Genomic DNA, 22,087 nt, shown 5'->3' on the forward strand with positions numbered 1-22,087 from the left:
GCAATTTTGGTAGGCTTGTTACGAGATTTTGTTGAATGTGGCCCAAGGGTTTAATAGTGACTACAAAATAAGACTTCCAGCTGCTAACTGCACTTTACAAGTCACTGAGTAAAGTGAATGGTTAAAGTGTTCTGTTGCTAAACAAAAGGTTAGAAGTTCAAGTCCACCTGAAGATGCCTCAGAGTGGATCTGGCAGTCTACTTTCCAAAAAATGAGCCCTTGAACACCCCATGGAGCACAGTTCTACTGCGACACACACGAAGTCACTGAAGGCTTGGACTCCACTAAGTGACAATTGATGTTTTGTTTTAACTGGACACCACATTTGGGTGAATGTTAAAGCCATGAGGCCTGCACGGCCAGGATCGTTGCGCTCTGCTCTGCCTGCTTCTCCTTCTTCTCCCCCAGTGTCATCTTCCCTGAGTTTCAGCCTCATTGACGTTGTCACAGCCTGTAAGCAGTGGCAGGTCTTCTTGTCCAAAACGTCGGAGATAGCGCACTCTCTTGCTGTCACCGGCTGACTTCCACTCCTCCCATGGGAGTGTGCACAACAGTGGCTCCTTTAGGAGTTTCTGGACCTGCCTTAACCTCTTCCCTCTCTCTGAGTTGAGCTCCTCTATTATTTGCACTTACAGACCCTTCTCCGTCTCCACATACCACTTACCACAATTCTAATTATGGTAGAGATGTGCGTGATTATTGGTTTAATGTCTAGCTCCTCAACCATCCTACGAAGTCCTTGAGGCCCCACATGGATAATATTCACGGCTGTAAGCTAGGGCATCACTGGGGCCTGGCAGACAGTATCCATTTAAGGACTAAGTTTGTGAAATGCAGGATTGATATTCAGCTGGCATGAGCTACTATCATTGTACCCGTTGGTTATTTCTTCTTTGATGTGATTCCTTAGAGTTGGATACGGTCAACAACTCAAAGTAGATTCTCAGAGTACATAATAAACTTCACAAAACATTGTGATCCGCAGCTCTGGAGTCAGGGTGTCATGGAGAGATTCTTCAAACCACCAGGGCCCTGCCCACAGGCTTGGGCAATGTGCAAGCCTGCATTTCCCATATGTGCCTGCTGTGTATGCTTTCCCCTGGCACAAACATCCTCTGCAGATGTATGTTACACAAGAAGAATATTCTAGGATGCTTGAAGTCATCAATGATTCATCTCTGTGGAATGAGTAGGTCACCAAGAAAGACACACATGGAACAGAACAAAGTGTGTAACTGTTTCCCTCCTCTGAGAAAGAAACTGCAGAAATCTCTGGAGAAGCAGCAGGCTTCAGTGGTCCATGTGGTTTATGGAGGCAGCTCCCTCAGCTAGCAGCAGGGCATCTGGGGAGAAGAAGGCAGGGGAGGGGAAAGAGTAGGGTGAACCAAACAACACCCATTTCTAGAAAGAGAGCATATGATCTCAGTCCTGACCAGATACCCTGTCACAAATGTCCAAGAAAAAGAGATCAGTGATAATGAAGCAGTATGCATTCGACATTACAGTGTTCCAAGCCTGGTATGTTGAGCTTAGCACTTGCCAGACTAAAACCAAACTCACTGCTGTACAGTCAGTTCTGACTCTTGGTGACCCTCCATCAGGTTTCTGAGGCCTTAAATCTTAACAGGAGAAACCCTCCTCATTGTTCTCCCTTTGAGTAGCTGGTGAATTACAACCACTGACCTTTCAGCTAGTGACTCGGCATACAACAACCCACCGCGCCACCAGGTCTCCTTTTACACAATCACCAGGAGTCCCTTATTGTTTACTTATTTGGGTCCTGATGACAGCTCAGTGAAACTGTCTCTTTTATTGTTCCCACTTGTGTATGACAAGCGAGTCCAGTGGCGTGGAGGTTAAGTAACTTAGTGAGGTCACTCATCTCACAATTGGTGCCACTAGGTTTCAACCTGAGGTCCAAATCCAGAGCTCCACGCCTGATCCCTGGCCTATTGTCCACTGTGCCAGAGGATTGAGGGCTATCCTTTTGGACAAAGGAGGATGCTAGCTCATCAGATTTGTGTAGTCACTGAATAAGTATGTATTGTGTACAATATATTGTGTGCTATCTATGGCAAGAAGCCGTGGGGAGGCCGTGTATAACGTGTCATGCTGCTAACTGAGAGCTTGGCAATTGGAGTCCACTCTGCAGGAGAAAGATGGGAACAGTGTTGGACTGTTTTTCTGACTTCTCGGTCCTAGTGTGGGGAAATAGAAATGCTACAATTAATTACATTGGGAAAGTGCTAATAATAAAATAAAAGTGGTGTGAATCCAAGGCCAGTTCAAGATATTGGATGTCCAAGCCCTAAGAAGACACAACCTGAAAGATGTTCTTGATAATTTCATAGAAAAGAGGGAAGCTCATGAAGTCATGGTCCATAAAGGTTGTGGAAGGGTCTTCCACTACACTGTAATTGCCATACGTTCCATAAGATCGAGGACAGTATTAGATTTATTTATGTCTGCATTGCTGTACATGGCATAGGACAAGGCATTTGAAAGGACCCCCTTGTTAGTTATATATGAAGGGCTGGAAGGATGAAAAGAGGTCATGGACGTTCAAAGGAAGGATAGTGGGAATCTAAAAAGTTCTTACCACATTGAACAACAATGAACTTGGGAAAAAGAAAAAGAAACGACTGCCTAGGGCATGCTTAAGGAACCCCAGCATTCATTAGTAACTCCCCCACAGTCGGCCAGACATAAGACATTAAATGAGAATGCTTAATTCAAAATATTTTTATCCTGAGCCCAAAGCGTCCCTAGACTGAGGAGTGGATGAACCTACCCACCATTTGGTATCTAACATCAACTTGCACCTTCTTCTGTTAGATGCTTTCGAGGTGGTTCCAATTCATGGGGACCCTATTGATGACAGAGTGAAACACTGCCACATCCTAAGCCATTTCACAGCCATCGCTGGGATTGAGCCCATTGTTCCAGTCACGGTGTCAGTTCATCACTTTGAGAGTCTTCTACCTTTTTTCTGATCCTCTCCTTTACCAAGTGAGTGTATGTTAGGACTTTGCTACCACAATGCCCAGTGCAAACCAAGTTTCACTATAAACTACAGTGGCTTACATTCTTACCCAGGAAATGGAATTATTTAGCAAGAAATATGATAGATAATTTGTATAGTTTTTTAACAATGAATCATTTAAATTGTAAAATTCAATTTAACTCAATTAAATGCCATTGACTCAGTTCTCATTGTAACCCTCCAGAGGGTCTCTGAAGCTGTAAATCTCAATGAGAGGGGACTGCTCATATTTCTCCCTCTGAGCTGCTAATATATTCAAACCACTGGAGATGAACAAGAAGCCTTGGGTTAGGGCACAGCTTACTCCAGACTGCACCATCATCAGAGCTCCCCAATTTAATTGTCCCGGAATGATAATAAAAATTAAATTATTCAAGATTATTTATTAGAGATTAGTAATGCTTGAGCAAAACCAGTAGTAGGAGAAGTAGAACCAGAAGCACGAAGTTCTTAGTTACTAGAATAGTGGTTGAAAAATCACGAGTAGTAATCGTACAACCAATAGTAAGTATTGTTCTTCAACCTTCAGCAACAAACCTGAGCTCAATGGCATATGCAGTGACATGTTGTTATTTGCAATATGAGCTCAGACTCGTGGAGACTTGCTAGCAAAATGAAACAATATCCACTGTGCACCTTCTCCATGGTCACTGGTGTGCAGAAGTCTATTGTTTCGACTGTTTCATCGATCCAACTCACTGAGCACCTCTCTTGCCTTCATTGACTCTACTTTACCAGCCGTGATGTGGACACAGAGAGAGATCTGTTGTTGCTATTAAATACAAGTTGAATAGGACTTCCTACGTACAATGGATCTGAGCCTTGCCCTATCCTTTGACCATCGTGACAGTTGCTGTGTCAGTCCATCTTGTTGATCATCGTCTTCCCTTTCTCTGACCCCACACCTTAACCTGAATGACTTTCCCCAACGATTGTCCCCTCCTGACAGCACACCCAAAGTGCGTGAGATGATAGATATAAAGATAGATAAGGATAGATGTCAAAGTAGAGACAATATGCAAGAAAAAAAGATATTTAATTTTCACAAAAAAATGCATTATAGTTAAATTACTACTATCACCCACCCTTTCAATAATGAGGAAATAGCAGCATAATGAAATCAAGCATCTCGCCAAAGGTCACATAGCTAAGTGTTAAGTCAGTAGTAGTAAGTCAGAATTTAAATCAATTTCTGCACAATTCAAAAGCCCACGATCTTCCTACTGTATGCCGTTGCCTTGACACACGCTGCAGTTTCTGAAATTCAGATAAAAGGGAAAGCATTCTGGCAACTCAGCAAAGAAAATTATGAGCAAAGCAAGAAGACACATCTGGCCGGGGTGGACCGTGTATTTCGTGGTGGCAATGAGGCAGCATAGGAGAGGTTGGCGTGTAGGCAATGTTGACTAGGTCATGGTAGATCTCGGCTTCCAGCTGATGGGGTCTCGTGTCTGTGCTTTTGGCAGTGGAGAACTGCTAACCCACTCTGAGCGGGACTACAATGTGTTGAGAATTATCTGTTGGATGGGATTGTTTGGGGGAAAGTAAGAAGGTAAGGCAGCCAGCCAGCAGGCTAAGAAATCAATTATGTGAGGAGTCAAGGTTCGCCCTGTTTTTCCATCAGAGAAAAATGCCTCCTACCTACCTAAGTTCATCAGTACGACTTCGGAGATGTAAGAGGCTGGCATCCGATCCCACTTCCCTCTTAAGCATCTTCTAATATCCTCAATCTTTCCTGTGGACATGTTAGTCCACCCACGTTTCAGTTTCTGAATACAGCTGCACTCCTCCACTCAAGAACTTCACACAAGTCTTCTTGTGTCTTCTTGGAGACCCTGCCTGGATTCTTCAGAGGATCAACTCCTCTCTCTTCAGAGAGATCAGAGAGGATCAACTCCTCTCTCTCTTGCTCACATAGCCTTCCAGCCTCAAACATCAACTCTGCTTCCTGGTCAGAAGTCTCTCTGATGCTTGCATGAGTCCTTCATATAGATCCCATGATATATCGAGGTCCTGTTTCTCTCCTCTTATCAACATGGCAATAATTAGTCATACATACATACGTACATTGCAGTTACTTGATTAAAACCTCCCTCCACTGGAGGGTCAGTTATGGGTTGATTCCAACTCGGCAGCAAACAACAGCATCCACCTCACTCTCCAGGTTGAAGCTTTATGATGTCAGGGATGGTGTGTCTCTTTTTCTGTGTCATGCTCTCTGTGCTTTGTACACGATCTAGCCTGTGGTTGGCACAGATAGATATTTGCTGAATGATTGAGTGGAGATGGGAGGATTCAGGTTGAGTGTGGGGGGACAAAGTGGGTCTCGATGAGGATGAATGTGGATAGGGGTGTTCAAGCTGGGCTGGAGACACAGCTTGACGCCCCACAGCCAGCTGTGGCCAGCTGCCAGTCTCAGCAGCAGGAAGAAAAGGGCTGGTGATTATCAATCAGCTAAGCCAACTCCAAGAAGGCAGCCCCACCCACAGCGTGTGGCTAGCTCAGGACACCTCTGACCGCGTATCTATGTACTTGGCTCACTACTTATCCATAGTGACCAAGATAGTCATCTGTTGTCAGAATCTCCATTTTGTTCTTTACTTTAAAAAAAGAATTGCTTTTTATTTAGTCACTCATATACGTTTTGCTTTATAGCATTAACACGCCTGTACTGAGGGTGTTGTCCCATGTCTCCCCCTGAGTATCACGGACATGAGGTCTGAAATTAGCCTGATATTTTTAACCTCCAGCAGATAACCTAGTCATTTAAACTGAACTTTTGAAGACATACTCACTTCTTTGCAATTTAGGAACTTTCTAGGGCATATGTTAGTACTGATTAATTCCTGTTTGCTTTTGCTGGGGCGTATTATACTCTCCCTTAAATTATATCTTTGAGGATTTTTTCCCTTATTTTGTTTATGCCTCGGTGTCCTTATTTTAAGCATCACAGTTGTATGTGTTGAAGCCTCTGTTTCTCAAACTAAAAATGTATCTCATTTAATGAATTAAAATCATAAAGCAACTTGTTCTTGCATTTCTTGAATCATATCACAAAGTAGATATTTTCAGCTTTTTTTCCTCTCGTTGCGTTAAGTTGTTGTTGTTGTGTAACTTCGAGTCAGAACCGACCCATAGCTGACCCTCTCAAGGGTTTTCAGAAGCAGTTAATTACACGGGAAGAGATGACCCGTCCTTTTCTCAGGGAGCAGCTGGTGAACTTGTACCCTCAATATTACTGTGCAGCTTCTTGCCATTTAGGCCACCAGAGCTCCCTGTGTCATCTATATCCATAATATCTACATAAATGTAGCTATTAAAACCTGTTACCATTGAGTCGATTCCTGCTCGTAGTAACCGTAGATGGGTTTGTTGTTTTGGCAGTCTGTGGTATATCTAATATTCTTTGCCAATGCCACCATTTAAAGGCATTAAATATTCTTCGATCTTCTTCATACATTGTCCAACTTTCAGATGCATACAAAACAAATGGAAATCTCATGGCTGGGTCACACATACCTTAGTCTTTAATATCCTTACTCTTTCACACGTTGAAGGGGTCATTGATGGGAGATTTCTGGAATGCTCTATTGATCTACAGGTTTGTTGTTGTTTAATGCCGTCGAGTCGTAGACGACTCATAGCGACCCTTTGAACGAACAGCCTGAGCACTGTTCGTACATAGAGTTTCCGGAGGCAAGCCATTTTGGAAGTGGATGCCGCTCCTGCTTCCAGGCTTGATTTAGTCGGGAAGCTCCAGCCAACACTGTCCACCATGGGTGCCCATTACCACGATTGACACATCACTGTCACAGGCTTCAGCATCACAGCAACCACGAGTTACCTCTGTACAGCAACACACAGACCAGTGCTATACCACCTAGAAGAATGTTTGACAGGGAGACAATTTGAACCTGGCCAAGGGCCACAGATGACAATCACCCACCTTCGTCCTACAGGACAAAAGAATATTGTTCCTTAGGGTTTCCAAAGTCGTAATTCTTTACACAAGCTGATTGCACATCTTTCAGAATAGCTGGTGGGTTCAAATGGACAACCTTTCTGTTTGTGGCTAAGTGTTTAGATATTAGTGTCCCTCTTCTCTCTCTCTCTTTTCCTCTCACGTGTGTTCAGAAGTTATCAGGAGAGGCGTCTCTGGAGAAAGACATGGTGCTTGGTAAAGCTGAGAGCCAGTGCACAAGAGGGAGAATCTCAAAGATGTGAACTGGCCCGGTGACTGCAGCGGTGGGGTTTACGTGCAGCAGAGCTTGTGAGGACGGGCAGGGTTATTCCCTGTGCATAGGAACACTGTGAGCTGAAGTTGACTGGATGGCACCTAAAAACAACAATAACAATCTGTAATAACAATAACATAGCATCTCATGTCTGCCTTCTTGTTCCTAATTACAGGCGTAAGCAGTTTTGCTCTTTGCTTCTTCCAAGAGTCTCAATGTATACAATGGTTTTGCTCTCTTCTTTTTCAGCTCTCTCCAGTTTGGCTGTATTATTTCTTCAGTGTTTTTTCTTTTCTGGTGTATTCCTTGCACTCTCTGTATCTGCTCTGAGTTCTTACTTCATAGAGGTCATTCTTTAGCTGATCTCTTAGCACGTTGGGCCAAGTGTGTTCAGTTCCACTGCCAAGTTCTCCTGAGATAACCCTCTCACTTGGTCGTGCTGCTTACGAGCCTTCTAGCACAGGACGTTGTTGTCCTGATTTACCACTCAGGGAAGGGGAGAGCGCATCAGATCTGTGTAGAATAGATTCAGTAACGGGGTCAGGGCTGCAGTCGATCTCTTCAGAAGGAGCTCTGGTGGCTTAGGGGTAAGGAATTGTGCTCCCAACGCCAAGGTGGTTGTTGTTACGTGCCGTTGAGTCACTTGCAATTCATAGAAACCCTGTGTACAACAGACCTCAATCCTGCTCTTCCCTGCACCAATTTTACTATCTCTGACACACCTTCCCTTATTACCCCAGCCCCATATCAGTCCATCTCATCGATGGTCTTCCTCTCTTTCTCCATCCCTTCGCCCTCCCAAGCATGATGTCCCTCTCCAAGGACTGATCCCTCCTTTCAACATGCACAAAGTATGTCAAAGCCTCAGAATCCTTATCTCCAAGGAGCAACCTGGCTTCACCTTCTCTAGGACAAACCTGTTTCTTCTCTGGTAGTCCAGCACAATAGCTCAAAGGCTTCAATTCTCTTTCTATCATCCCTCATCATTGTCCAGTTCTCTGATGCATAGTAAGCAATTGCGAAGACTATGGCCTGGATCAGGTGCACTTTGGTGTCCAGATTGATGTCATTGCTTTTGATTTCCTGGCTACTGATACCAAGAGTGTTGATTTTGGAGCCAAGAAAATCAAAGCTGTGAACAATCTCAATCTCTTCATCATCCATCATGATGCTGCCAATTGGCCCAGTGGTGAGAATCTTGGTTTTCTTTCTTTTTTTTTTAAAATTGTGTGTGTGTGTGTGTGTGTGTGTACCACCAAATTGGATCTGACTGGTACAGGAAGAGATTGCCCCTCCTTCTTCAGCAGAGCATCTGGTGGATTCGAGCCAGAGTCTTTGTTTTCTTGATGTTGAGCTTCAATCCATATTGAAGGCTGCAGTCTTTGCCGTTCTGCAGCAAGTGCTTTATGTCTTCTTCAGTTTTGGCAAGCAAGGTTGTATCATCTACATAATGCAGGTTGTTGATGAATCTTCCTCCAATCCTAATACCACAGTCTTCCTCATGCAGACCAGCCTCCCAGATGATCTGTTCTGCATATAGACTGAAAAGATATGGAGACAGAATACACCCTTCCTGATTTTAAAACATACAGTGTCTCCTTTATCTGTTCTAATGACTGTCTCCTGGTCCAAGTATAGGTTTCACATAAGCACAATCAAATGTTCTGGGAGTCTCATACTTCTCAGAGTCAGCCACAGTTTGTTGTGATCACACAGTCAAACATCTTTGCATAGTCAATTAAACACAAATAGACATTTCTCTGGTACTCTCTGTGCAATTCAAACCCACCAGCTGCTCTGTGGGGGAAAGATAGGCAGTTTTCCTCCATTGTGATTTACTGCCTCTGCAAAACTTGCTTGACGGTTAGCTCTGCGTTGGTTTCGACTTGATGGTGCAAAGCCACAACAGCACCAACATATTATGAGAGTAGCTCAAAGTATGAATTTGGTTCTCACTTTAAACCTACCAACACTGAAACTGCATTTTACCAAGATCTCCAGGTAATATATGCACACATTGAGGTAGGTAATCACTGCCCTAGAAGACCAGACCAGAACAGCCTACTGCTTTGAAGATCACCCATTACCATTCTGACGTCTATACTATTGGTTTTTTACCTGTACTCCATGAAGAATATCTTAGGAAACTTGTTTGCAGCTCTAGACAGTGCCCATGACTGCATTTGAAGTTCCAGAGTTTGTTGGCATTTTTCAAAGTGTGAGCTCTTGTCAGCTGAGATTTACTGCCCATCTGAAAGAGAGAATGGCTGCTGGAGTGAACACGGTGATCAATAATTCAAATTACAGAACCCCATTTTTAACGCTCACACCATACCAAATTGGCGGTAGGGTCCAAGTTGTAATTTTTACAAACTTCAGCTTTTAGAGATTCTGCTCTGATTCTAGTAGCCAGGAAGGAGAGATGAAGAAACCACTCTGCTTCTCTTAAGAGAGGGCACTTCTTCAAGACATGACCAATGGCTTGTATTATCCCTGCAGGAATCTTTCATTGTGGGCCGCATCGTATGTTGAAAGAGTGCGTACTGGGCCTCCTTTAATGAAGATAGAGATGCTGTGGAGGGAGTGGAAGAGGGGGCATACAAACACAACAAATTGTTTCCTGAAGATCCAAATCCATCTCACATCCTAAATGTGATTTTGAAGTGCTCAACTCTCTCAGGCTGTGATTTGTTTTCTGAGAGGACAGTTCAAGAGAACATGGTCTTCCGAGGCACGATGAGAAATGGGAGTTACATAGAAGACAGAGGTTTCTCACAGCAGAAGGCAGAAATCAATGACGATATTGTCTACTCGTGTCTCTGCTTCGGGGACATCTTTATACACATAATGGATGGCCACATGCTCAGAAGCACAGTCCCTGTGGAGGCTGAGGCATGCAGTTGATGACCTTCAGAAGAATATACCAATTTTTCTGGGTTGTAGCTATATGGCAAAGCCAAGATATTTTGGAAACGAAAAAAACAAAAGTATAAATCTGTGGTTTAATGTGCCAGTTCCACTGATGTCCTTACCCTTTTCACTGGATGTGGAGAAGTCTTCCCTGTAGGTAGAGTTCCCGGCAGTATATTAAAGTATACTGCTTCCCAATCTGCAGTTCATCTTCCCTTTGGTGACCTGTCTGTATTCTCAGCTCCACTATTTCCCTATCTTTTCATAACCTCACTTTTAAAAAGGTACACACTATTTGGGTAAAACACGTAATCCTTTTAAAGGCCTTGGAGTCAGACATGGTCTTTCTTCCCATTTTATAGTTGAGAGAAATGAGGTTCAGAGAAGCAAAGTCACTTATCTCAGTTTCTAAGGAGAAGAGCCAGCATTCGAATTCAAGGAGCCTGACTGCAAATTCATGCTCTCAGCTGATAATGACTTTGGGCTTGCGTTTTAGCTGACAGAATTAAGTGTTAGGGGCTAGCCTGGATATCTAATCGTGAAAACTTGCTGGATATCCAGATGCTAAGGGCATGTGGAGTAGAGCTGGCTCAATCTTGGTAGTAGTCCTTGTAGAGGTGATCTCAGATAGACAACTGGATGGATAGTATCATAATTTTGCTCAATCTCCTGTATTGGTAGTTGTTAAGCAACACATACATGACAGCTCGTTTACCCTATAGCAATCAATAAGGAAGAATGCTTTTGTCTACAGATTAAGAAACGAAACAAACTCCAGACTCCAGAAGTTTAAATTTAAACAAATAAGGGTTTTGTTTTTGCATGGAATCCAGTGGTAGAAAGTTTCATGCATTGGGGTGATAACATGTTGTGGTTAGGTACCATTGAATCAGAACCAACTCATAGCTGACCCTCCAGTGCATTTTCAATGGCCATAAATCACAGAAAGGATTGCTTCTCTTTCTCCTGAGAAGCAACTAGTGGATTCAAACCACATGCCTTAGGGTCTACAGCACAGCTCCTTAACCCACTAGGCTATCAGGTCTCCGTGGTTCTAAAATGGGGATGATTTTGCACATTTTGCACACACCCCTCGCCAACTGTAAGGAGCATAGTTGGTAATGACTAGATCCTTTGTATTGCCACCAGTTGGGCTGGAGGCACATTGTTTGTTTGTCCCTTGAGCCTATCTAGTAGGTAGAGACCAAGGATGCTGTTAAATAGGGATGCTGTAATAAGGCAACCAGGTCTCTCCAGCAGTTATTTGCCCAAATGTCAACAGTGCGGAGACTGGGAAACCCAGGACTTGAAGTCTAACAGTCAACCCCCTTCTCTTTGTGGAACTCTTTGCCTTTGCCTTATAGCCTCGGTTTTCTGCTGACTCATATCCTTATCCAGGAATTTGGGAGATGGGAGATCGAAGTGGCAACAATAGCTGCATCTTTTCCATAAATCGGGAAAACAAATGCCTCCAAGAGCCCTGAAGATGACCACTACTTCCATGTGATTGGTCAGAGTGTGGCCCTTGTCTGTTAGGAAGCAGGAATAAATAGTATCTTGCCTAGACCTGACTCCTCTACTGCTCCAGATAGGCTCAGTGCCTGTTGTCCATGAAGGTGATTGCTGCATAGACCACCATTGACGTGGGCCATATTGGGCATTGCAGTGAACCAGTCTTCAGGGAGCGCTTCTCCCCAAGCAGTCCTGAGGAAACCAGCACAGCAAGGGCCCTGTCTAATGGTGTTAAACAGAATGGCTGCCTTCAGCTGCCAGGCCTCTATTTAAAGGGCTAGCCCCATCTTCCAAAAGCAAACATTTTTAAAGCTTCTTCTCTCATTGATAGATAAATCATCTGAGCAGAGACAGATTGAATTATTTATCTGGACTCTGGAAATCAGCATGGGCTATTCTCAATGCGGCTGTGGTCCAATTTTAGAAAATGTATTTGTGGAGCAATAAATAACAATATTCCTCTCAGACTCCTTTCATTGCTGTTGGGTTCACTCATTCAACAGCTCCACATCGGGCTCTGATGATGAGAGCTAGACTTCGAAATAAAGTCCTGAGCGTGGCAGAGCCTCCTGAGTGTGAACTCTTTGAGGACAACTATGATCTTAGCCTCAGCCACCACGATGACCACAGAGGCCAGCACACTCCATGGCCCGTGGTCGAATCTTTGTTGCAAACCAGATTATATACTGTAAATGTTTATTCAGCAAATGAATACGCAGTGTTTTCTTCATAGATTTTCCATTATAGTTTGTTATGGTGGTAGACACAGAAAGCAGACTGTTAAGATGCTCTTCCTAAGAAAAGTATTAGCTCTTCTAAGAAGGTTCCTTGATTCAGCCTTGGAGGAATGAGGAAATAATTCCTAAAGGAAAAGCTATATTAATGCTGAACTCTAGGATAAAGGGAAGGAAGCATTTATGATTCTGGGTTGCAGACTTTGTTCATCCACCCCACCTCAAAGTACCTCTTTCCTCTTTCTTTGGAAATGTACAGATCATTTTATTTAAGTAAAATAGTCAATGTAAAATTTTTGTAGTTCTAGAAAGTTCTAACAATTTGTGAGTCTACCTCATATTCAATATTTCTGGCTTGAATAAACACCAGCAAATTATTTCCTTTTGAGGCTTTATGGCACAGGAGACAGAGGTGGAAGAGAGGAATGAAGCAGTGTAAAGTCCTAGGACTGCCTCTAGGGATTTCTTGCAAAGGCTGTTTTTTTTTTGGGGGGGGGGTGGCGGGGGGCGGAGGTTGGGGGCTTCCGGCTGCCAGCAAATGCGTTTCTGCTCTTTTGACTCTCCCACTCCCACCACTCCCTTCCCATCCTCCGTATTTGGCACCCTTTTCATCCTCTGTTGTCCAAGAAGCTGCAGCCTCATCCTTGCTGATGATTAGGGTGGGAAGTAGCCCAGGATTCTTTCATAAAATTCTCTCCTGGGATTCTTGTGACGTCTGACATTGGGGCAACTTCCCCAGATGCTTCTGTGTAGGGGTGAGGCATAATTCTCTCCAGATGACCAAGAAACATGTCCTGTGTGAGGAGGACTCCATGACCAAGGATGGATCTCCCAAGTGATTGGTTCCTGACTTAAATCCAGGGCAGTGAGATAAAGAGATCCTCTGTTGGCCAGTGATTCTGGAGAACGATTGCTTCTTCCATCATGCCTGTCTTGACTTTGAACAGAACACTTGTGAGGCTGCCTGGCATTTGCTTTGACTTTGTCCCTCTATTTGTATCAGCGGCTTTTTAGCTCACTCATTCATTTAACCAGCAATTATTAATTTTCTGCTGTATACTTGCAATACAGTGGTAAAGAAGGTCCAACAATGTCTGAACTGGTGAATAGTATGTGTTGGAATGGAAAACACCCAATGAAAAATAATAATAATTAACTGAAACAAGAAACTGATAAAGACACTTAGGTGACAGTGTGCAGTGGGAACATTTACCAAGAGTCTTGGCATAGGTAGCAGGACATGTTGGGACCCACAGGAGGGTCTAATACAAGAGGACATAGGACTAGAACAGATTGTGCCTCACTTATCTTTGTATCTCTAGGTGTGTTTCCTGGACTAAATTAATTACTTGACTGCCGAGATGCCTGCTGGACCATTCTCCTTCCTGTTGGCTAGCTGCTGAACTCCGGTCCTTCCCATTCTCCTTTCTTCTCTGACAGCAGTCTCCCCGGTGGCTTACTTATTACTCTACTATACTGCCCAGCATCTGTACTTCATTCTCTAATAAGATTCTTAAATCAAAAACCTATCTCATTTATTATCCAGACAGATCCTTCTATGTTTTGCCATGACTTTATAGGCTCCAATACTGTTTAGCTTGGAATAGACTACCTTTCGTTGAGGTCCTCAGCCTTGCTTCTCAGCATGCCCTTAATGATCCTTGCATTTCTAGGTCATAGATCTTTCCCTGGATTCCCAAACTTGCCAAGTTCTTTCTACATCACCTTTGAACCTATTGTTCCATTTGAACACCAGTGCCCTATCCATGTATTATAAACGCCCTTACATTCTTGAAAAAAAAATATAGATAGAGATAGAGATGAGAGATGAGAGAGAGAGAGAGAGAGAGATAAATATAAATATATTGGCTCTGTGAACAACAGATCGAAACCTTCCTATCACGTGTGATCCTCATAGTTTCCACTGCGCTCAAGCCCATTGTTGCAGTTCCTGCATCAGTTCATCTCATTGAGGGTCTCCCCATCTTTCTAGCATGATGTCATTTAAAAAAACTACGTTCCAAATATGTAAGATGAAGTTTCACCATCCTTGCCTCTAAAGAGCACCCTTGTTGCACTTCCTCCAGAACAGGTTGGGTTGTTATTTTGTCAGTTCATGAGATGCTTAATACTCTTCACCATACCTTTTCCAACGTACCTAGTCATAGGTGGTTTCTCTGACAGTTAAATAATGCAGTTGATTAGCTGGTATCTTCAGTTCACGGTTAGAATCATCTTCAAGGATGATTCTCTTATTTCATTAAACTGCTTTTGTCAAAGAGAAGACTCCATAAATCAATCTAAAAAGAATAAGATAAATATCTTCACAGCCTTCCAAGAATATTCACTATAAAACACAAAATTAATACCCTTTTATTTTCTAAAACAGATATGCACATTACAGGAAGACTTTCTAGTTGCTTAATCAAATGTTAGATAGATAGATAGATAGATAGATAGATAGATAGATAGATAGATAGTTGTTAAGTGCTGTTGAGTTGTAGATGACTCATAGTGACCCTGTGAATGAAAGACCTAAACACTTGTTTAACTTTCACTATTTCTCTAAGTTCATAGAGTTTCTGGAGGCAGGCTTTTTCAGAAGTGGATGCCACCTACTTCCAAATTTGCTTTACCATACATAAAAAGCTTAGCAGTATTATGACCAGGATCTCTTGCGTGCAGACTGTCTTATGGTGACCTTTAGGAAACACCAGTACACACTAATACATATCAAGAGTATTTACTAGACATTCTCAACCCACCCCCCATCCCCCAAAAAGCATATATAATAGAGTCTCTTACCAAAAAACGTTCTTCTTGAATAGTCTCCTGGAGAACTAAAGCAGAAGCAAAGTGTATTTTCCTTTAGCATGACTCTTTCTTGAGGAAAGGGTCTTAAGTCAATGAGAGGAAGCACAGAAGCCTCACTCACCTCGTTGGGTCACTTTGTTCCAGTCAAAACAAGGATCCCCTGAATAATTTCCTGTTAATTGGGATTAACTTCCTCCAGAAGTGAAAAGTATACGTGGTATGGTTCTGTTATCAGGGTGATCCCGTTCAAGGGCAATCTACCATATCCACTTGTGCCTTCTGTGTATGAGTGCTTGCTCCTAAGCCCTAAAGCTGTAATGAACTTCCACATCACAGTAGATACAGGAAATGAACCAGTGTCATCTCAGAAAACATGATCCCATTTGTCCTGGTAATGCCTGCCATCCAAAAGCAGGGTGTTCTGCTGGTGAATCTTCAGGAGCATGTGGTGACTCATCAAAACGATCTTTGATAATTTCTGTCATTTTCCATGCATAGCGTATATTCACCCCAAAGTTCCCAGCCAGGCAGCTAAGAAGTGGTTGTGTTTTGCTTCTGATTTCAAACCCATTTTGGCCTCATCAGAGTGTTATTTGTAAGCAGATGGCTTCCTATTTCAAATGGTGAATCAAAAAGTTCTCAAAAGGCTTTTCAATGAAATTGGAAAGAAAGAAGACTTATTTCTGTTGACATTTTCTGTCTTACTTTTGAAGATTTAAGAGAACTTTCTTCTCACTTGGTACAAGGCCTCAATCAGGACAGCTTGCCTCTCCATGCCTCACTGTCATTGTCTATAAACTTAGAAGATTATGCTGGTAGGCCTCAGAACCTTGTTTCAGCTCAATGTTAGAGGATTTCAAATGACAGTAGTTACAAGATGTAAATACAGCCACAGACTGAGTCCTTAACCTCCATCGTCATTAATGAAACTCATTCACTCACTGCTACCAAGTTGTAGTTGACCCGCAGTTGAGCCTCTGTTGGGTTTCCAAGGCTGTACAGTGACTGCTGTAAGAGAAGATTGCTGCTGTTGTTGTTAAGTGCCATCGAGTCATAGACGACTCATAGCGACCCTATGGATGAAAGACCTGCACACTTGTATAACTTTCATCATTTCTCCATGTTCATAGAGTGTCCGGAGGCAAGCCATTTCGGAAGTGGATGCCACTCCAGCTTCTTGCCTCCAGAAACTCTATGAATGTGGAGAAACGACGAAAGTTATACAAGCGTTCAGGTCTTTTGCTCAAAGGGTCGCTATGAGTCATCTATGACTCAATGTCACTTAACAACAATAACACCAACAACATATAGAAAGCATTGTTGGCCTAGTGGATAGAAAATGATGATACAAAGCCAAAGGCGGGTGATTTTAACCTGTGACCCTCAGGTCTGGTTTTAATTGTTTTTGGTCAGTCTTCTTAGTGGTATAGCACTGGTCTGTCTATTTGCTGTACAGAGGTAACTTGAGGTTGCTGTGATACTAAACACTGTGACACTGGTGTGTCAAATGCAACAATATGATAAGAGGAGACTAGCCATCCTGAGGAGATGCTGGTGAATATCAACCACAGGGAGACATGACCTTTGGGTTAGCACCACAACTCCTTACCGACTGCACCACCAGGGCTGTGCATCACTTAGAAAGGGGGAAATGACTTTCAACCCTGCTCAGAGTGAAATACAAGGAAACAAGCCAACTTCATCCAAAATCTCCAATCCAAAGACTAACATTGTATTGTGCCTTTTAGGACTGTGAGTTATCTTAGAATTGTAAAGTGTTGCTGAAAGGCTCATTTAATATGGTAGCTTGGTCTTTTCTGTACCTTTAAAGATTGGTCCAAACCCAAGATGAGACATGAAATTGCAATTTTCACCACCATGGTTACTCAGATGAAGATGTCAACACTGTATTGAGTGTTTGTTGTAAGCCAGGTACTTATGTCTTCAGTGATCCTATGAGAGTCACTATATGTGGTGACTGTGAGTCAAGAATCCACTCAGTAGCAGTGGATTTGGTGTGATGGCTTATAATAATCTCAAAAGACATCTATTATCACATCTTACAGATGAGAAAACTGAGGCTCAGCCTGAAAGACGTATTGTAACGTTGCTACTAATGGCATTTTGTGTTACACCTAACATTGTCAACAACAACAATTATTTGCTGTGGGAAACTGTCCTGATGACTGTAAAATGTGAAGTAGCACCCTGGCCTCTATCCACGAGATGTCACAATACACCACATTCCCTAACTGTGATAATAATAATAATAAAAAAAAAGTCTCCAGTCATTGCCAAATGTATCTGCTCAGATGAAGTGTTCTGAACCCCCAAAGTGATGTGTCTGTTTTTGATGTTTCACTAGCCTTTGGGGTCTGGTTTCTAGTTTGGTCATTGACTGTGTCAACACTAACCAACTAGCCAACAGCACATATGGTCCAGGAAGAACAGAGAGTACAGTGTGAATTGCATTGAAGAAATTACAGCAATCATTACCATAGTGTAAACAGAGCAGGCTCTCTTCAGATTCAGAGCCAGATTTCACTTTCCTTTAGAGCCTCTCCTGACAGAGACCAGAGCGCTTAAACACTTAAAGAGAATCTTGAGCAACGAATTGATCATTTCCATCCAATTCCAAGAATTCGTCCAGTCAAATTCTGCTGGTGATAATGTTAATAATATATCTTTTAAGAGTTCCTAGCATGAATTATTTGCAACAGAAGTTTGATGGTAATAGCATGCATCATACATTAGTTCTTGAAGCTGAATAATGCAGGACTGTGCCGTGTGGATCGATAGAATTTGGATTTCTCCAAATCATCTTCCCTTTGCTTGCAAACCAAGAAGACATTCCTCCGGCGAGAAGAGTCCTGCGGTGCAGCGGGGAAGCTCAGCTCCCTGGCCTGATCCAAAAGGAAACAGCGATGCCTCTTCATTTCAGGATGTGCCCTCCCTGTCCAAGATGCTGCTCCGAGCGCCAGACAACAGTTAGTAATTAATTGATGAGACTTTGTTTTCCAGACACATTGTCAGAGCTTGTGCTCCAACTGCTGCATGGGCAGGAAAGTTCAAGTGGGAGAGAAGACGGGGGGAGCTCACTCTGTGTACACAAACACAAACAAATCAAAGATGCAGAAGGATAATAATGCTGCTAGCAGATGCCCTGAGAGTCACAGGTCTTTCCGGCTCCTGGCTTGGCATCTTTTCTTTTCTCCCCTTCCCTGTTTATCTCGATCCTTGTTCTACTTGCAGTCCACACAGAGAGACATTTCTTGTAAAGCTCTTAGATTTCAAATGTCGATGCCGAGAGCAGTACGAGGATGTGCGTGCGCACTCGTGTGGGTGCATGTGTGCATTTGTAAGAGTGCAGGTGTTCTCAGCTGCCATCAAGATGACCCAGCTCCTCCAGCCAAGCGCATGTGGAACAGAGTGGCACTGGTTCCACAGGCTTTTCAGCAGCTGGCTTTTTAGAAGCAGATCATCAGGCCTTTCTTAAGAGGTACATCTGGGTAGACTTGACCCACCCATCTGTCAGTTAATAGCTAGGCTTTTGACCTTTGCCACCCAGAGAGACTGACATAGATACAGCTTTAGAGGAGAGGTTTGGTGGCGCCGTCTGTGGAGAGTTGCGCTGCCAACCCAATGGCTCTGTCTTCTTCGTGGTTCCAGTCCACCCGTGGTTCTGCAGGAGAAAGATGGGCGATTTCCTCCAGTAGAGTATACAGCTTCCTACAGACCCGCTGGAGGGTCAACTACAAGTCAGTTCCAACTTGGTCACAGGGAGTTCTGAGGTTTTCCTTGATATAATCCAAACCCAACCCACTGCCACCGAGTCATTTCTGACTCATGGAAACTCTCCATCTGATCCGTAAGGTTGTAAATCACTAGGAGAGGAGATGAGCCATTTTTCTCTGGAGGAGCAATACTTAGATTTGAACCACTGATCTTTTATCTTAATAGCCTGATATGTTATATATGTGATGCCCCCAGGACACACACACACTCACTCTCTCTCTCTCTCTCTCACACACACATCCCCCCTCTCTCTCCCCCTTCTCTCTCCCTCCCCCCTTCCTCTCTCTCTCCTCCCCTCCCTCTCTCTCCCCCCCTCCTTCCCCCTCCTTCTCCTTCTCTGTCTCTCTGCTCCTCCCTCTCTCCCTTCTCTCCTTCTCCCTCCCTCCCCCCTTCCCCCTCTCCCTCCCCTCTCTCCCTCCCTCCCCTCTCTCTCTCTTTTTGCTTCCCTCCCTCTCTCCCTCTCCCCCCTACTCCCTCCACACCCAGAGAATTAGATATAAAGCCTACAAATCTACTATTGAATTGATTCTGACTCATGGTGGCCCTCATTGGGTTTCCAAGACACTACATCCTTACGGGAGAAGACTGTCTCATCTTCCTCCATGGGATAGCTGGAAGATTCCTACCACTGATCTTTCTTATTGTGTGCTATTGTGTGTGTTATTGTGCGCTGTTGAGTTGGGACTGACTCATAGCTGACCCTCCAGTGGGTTTTCAGGGGCAGTGAATCACAAGGGAGTTGATCTCCCATCTTTTTCCTGCAGAGCAACTGGAGGATTTAAAACACATGCCTTTGAGTTGACAGCACAATTCCTTACTGGTAGGCCACCTGAGCTTAATAGCCCATTTTCTGTATATTCTGATTTTGATCACACAGTTTTGTCAAGGGAAAGCTTTCGTGGGTATAATTAGCCACATTTTAGACGTTAGAGACAATCCTTTCTCAGCTAGACAGGATTCTCATTCTAGATGACCCCAAACCACTGTCTCCTGCACAGTTTAGCTACCTTTGCATCCCCTCTCTGCCTCTATATTTTTTAATCATCTCTGACTGCATTGGGCAGACAGAGAGCCCAGTGATACCTCTGCATAGGGACAGGTGTTCTGTTATGCGCCTGGCCAATATTCAGAGTGTACTGGGCTCTTATTCAGTTAATAGCTAGCATGAGCTAGCAGTTTGGTGTCCAGACCCATCCAGGGTTAGCAGGATAGAAATTGTTCGAGCATGTGTCCTAGATGGGTTAGATGGGCTAGGAAAGGAGAGGAGGGAATTCTGGGGAGAGAGGGATGAATACATCCTTTGTCTCAATTTGATTGGTTGAGGTTCCACAGCTTTGTACAAATGTCAAAACCTATCCAGTGATGTACTTTAAATATGCACCTTTTATTGGGCATCAAGTGTTCCTCCATAAAGCTATTGAAAATCAACCCAGAGATGTTTCCCAGGGAGCTGAGGCAATTGTTCCCAAGGCTTGGTTGTTCATCAGAATTTATAGTTGGGGAAGATGTTTTTACACCTCTCCTGTTCTCTAAATGTGTGTTTGATTGTTTGATTGTTGGATGAGAAAGTCCTTGATCCGAAGTGATTATAACTGAGATGGAGGGATGGGCCAAATCAAACAAATGCTGCTTAATGGGAAACAATGTGAAACGACTTCTTTGTTACTCAAAAGTTAATGGCAGAAGTGTGAGGTTAAAGACAGAAGACCTCAATGAAACATAGAAGAAGAGAAAATATTTTCCAGTGACCTTTCAGAAAGGAATCTCTGTAAAGGATCCTGGATAGGCTGAGATAAAAATGTAGAACAAATTCAAAATAAGAAGAATAACCAGGCTGACCAGTCTTCTAGAGGCTGAAGCTGGTGGATCTCCCAAGACTACAGCCGCTAGATTCTAGTTATTCAACTTGGAGCTGACCTTGCCACTTTGACACAAACAGTAGACAGGCCTGTGATGTGAGCAGTAATACCAGGGAGGTTCTTAGTCCTTGTTGTTGTGTGTCTTTGAGTGGGAACCAAGCCATAGCTGACCAGTGGGTTTTCAGAGGAAGTTAATTGCATGGGAAGAGACTGCTCACCTTTTTCCCACTGAGTAGTTGGTGTATTTGAACCGAGTATCTCAAGATTGCCATGGTGGACAATGTTTGGTGGAGCTCCCAGTTTTAAGACAGGTAGGGAAGCAGGAGTGGCATCCACTTCCTAAACCACATGCCTCTGGGAACTCTATGAACTTAGAGAAACGATAGTTATAGAAAGGCCTCAGGTCTTTTGTTCCTGGAGTTGCTATGAGTCATGCGTGCCTCGATGGCAATTAACAACAACAACAGCAAACATGAAACCTATATCCAAATCAAGAAGCTGTTACCCAAATAGAGCAAGGAAATACACAATGGATTAAAATCAAGGAAGATGTGCATTAAGACTGTATCCTTTCTGCATGTGTATTCAGTCTACATGCTGAACAAATCATTTAAGAAGTCGACTATATGAACATGTGGCATCAGAGTAGGATGAGATTGGGGAAGCAGTGGAATGCTGCCAGATGGGCATTATGGGGTGGTGAGAGCTAATGAGAATGCTTGATTATGGAGGAATGGGGAATGATGGAGCTTATGGAGGTTGAACCATGCCTTGGTTTTTAAAATTGGTTGGGCCCTTAGGCCTGGTTTTAATTGTTTTTAGTCAAACATTCTTCTAAGTGGTATAGCGCTGGTCTGTCCATTTGCTGTACAGAGGTAACTCGTGGTTGCTGTGATGCTGAACACTGTGACACTGATGTGTCAAATGCGATAATGGTTACCCATGGTGGACAGTGTTTGGTGGAACTCCCTGATTCAAGATTGCAGCACACCTTAAAATCAGGCATAGCTATCTAAGTTTCTTTAGCCAATGAGTAGAAATGACATAGAATATTTCTGGATGGAAGGATGTATGAAGAAAGACCCTCACTCCTCTGGATCTCTAAGTAAAGGGGTAAAAAGTCAGAGTCTTCATCTAATGCACAGTTCACACAAAGTGTGAGACAAAGGGAAACCTTAGTTACTA

This window comes from Elephantulus edwardii, unplaced genomic scaffold, assembly GCF_000299155.1.
Source record: "Elephantulus edwardii isolate Elephantulus edwardi_28Jun2011 unplaced genomic scaffold, EleEdw1.0 scaffold00072, whole genome shotgun sequence".
NCBI classification, from domain to species: Eukaryota; Metazoa; Chordata; class Mammalia; order Macroscelidea; family Macroscelididae; genus Elephantulus; species Elephantulus edwardii.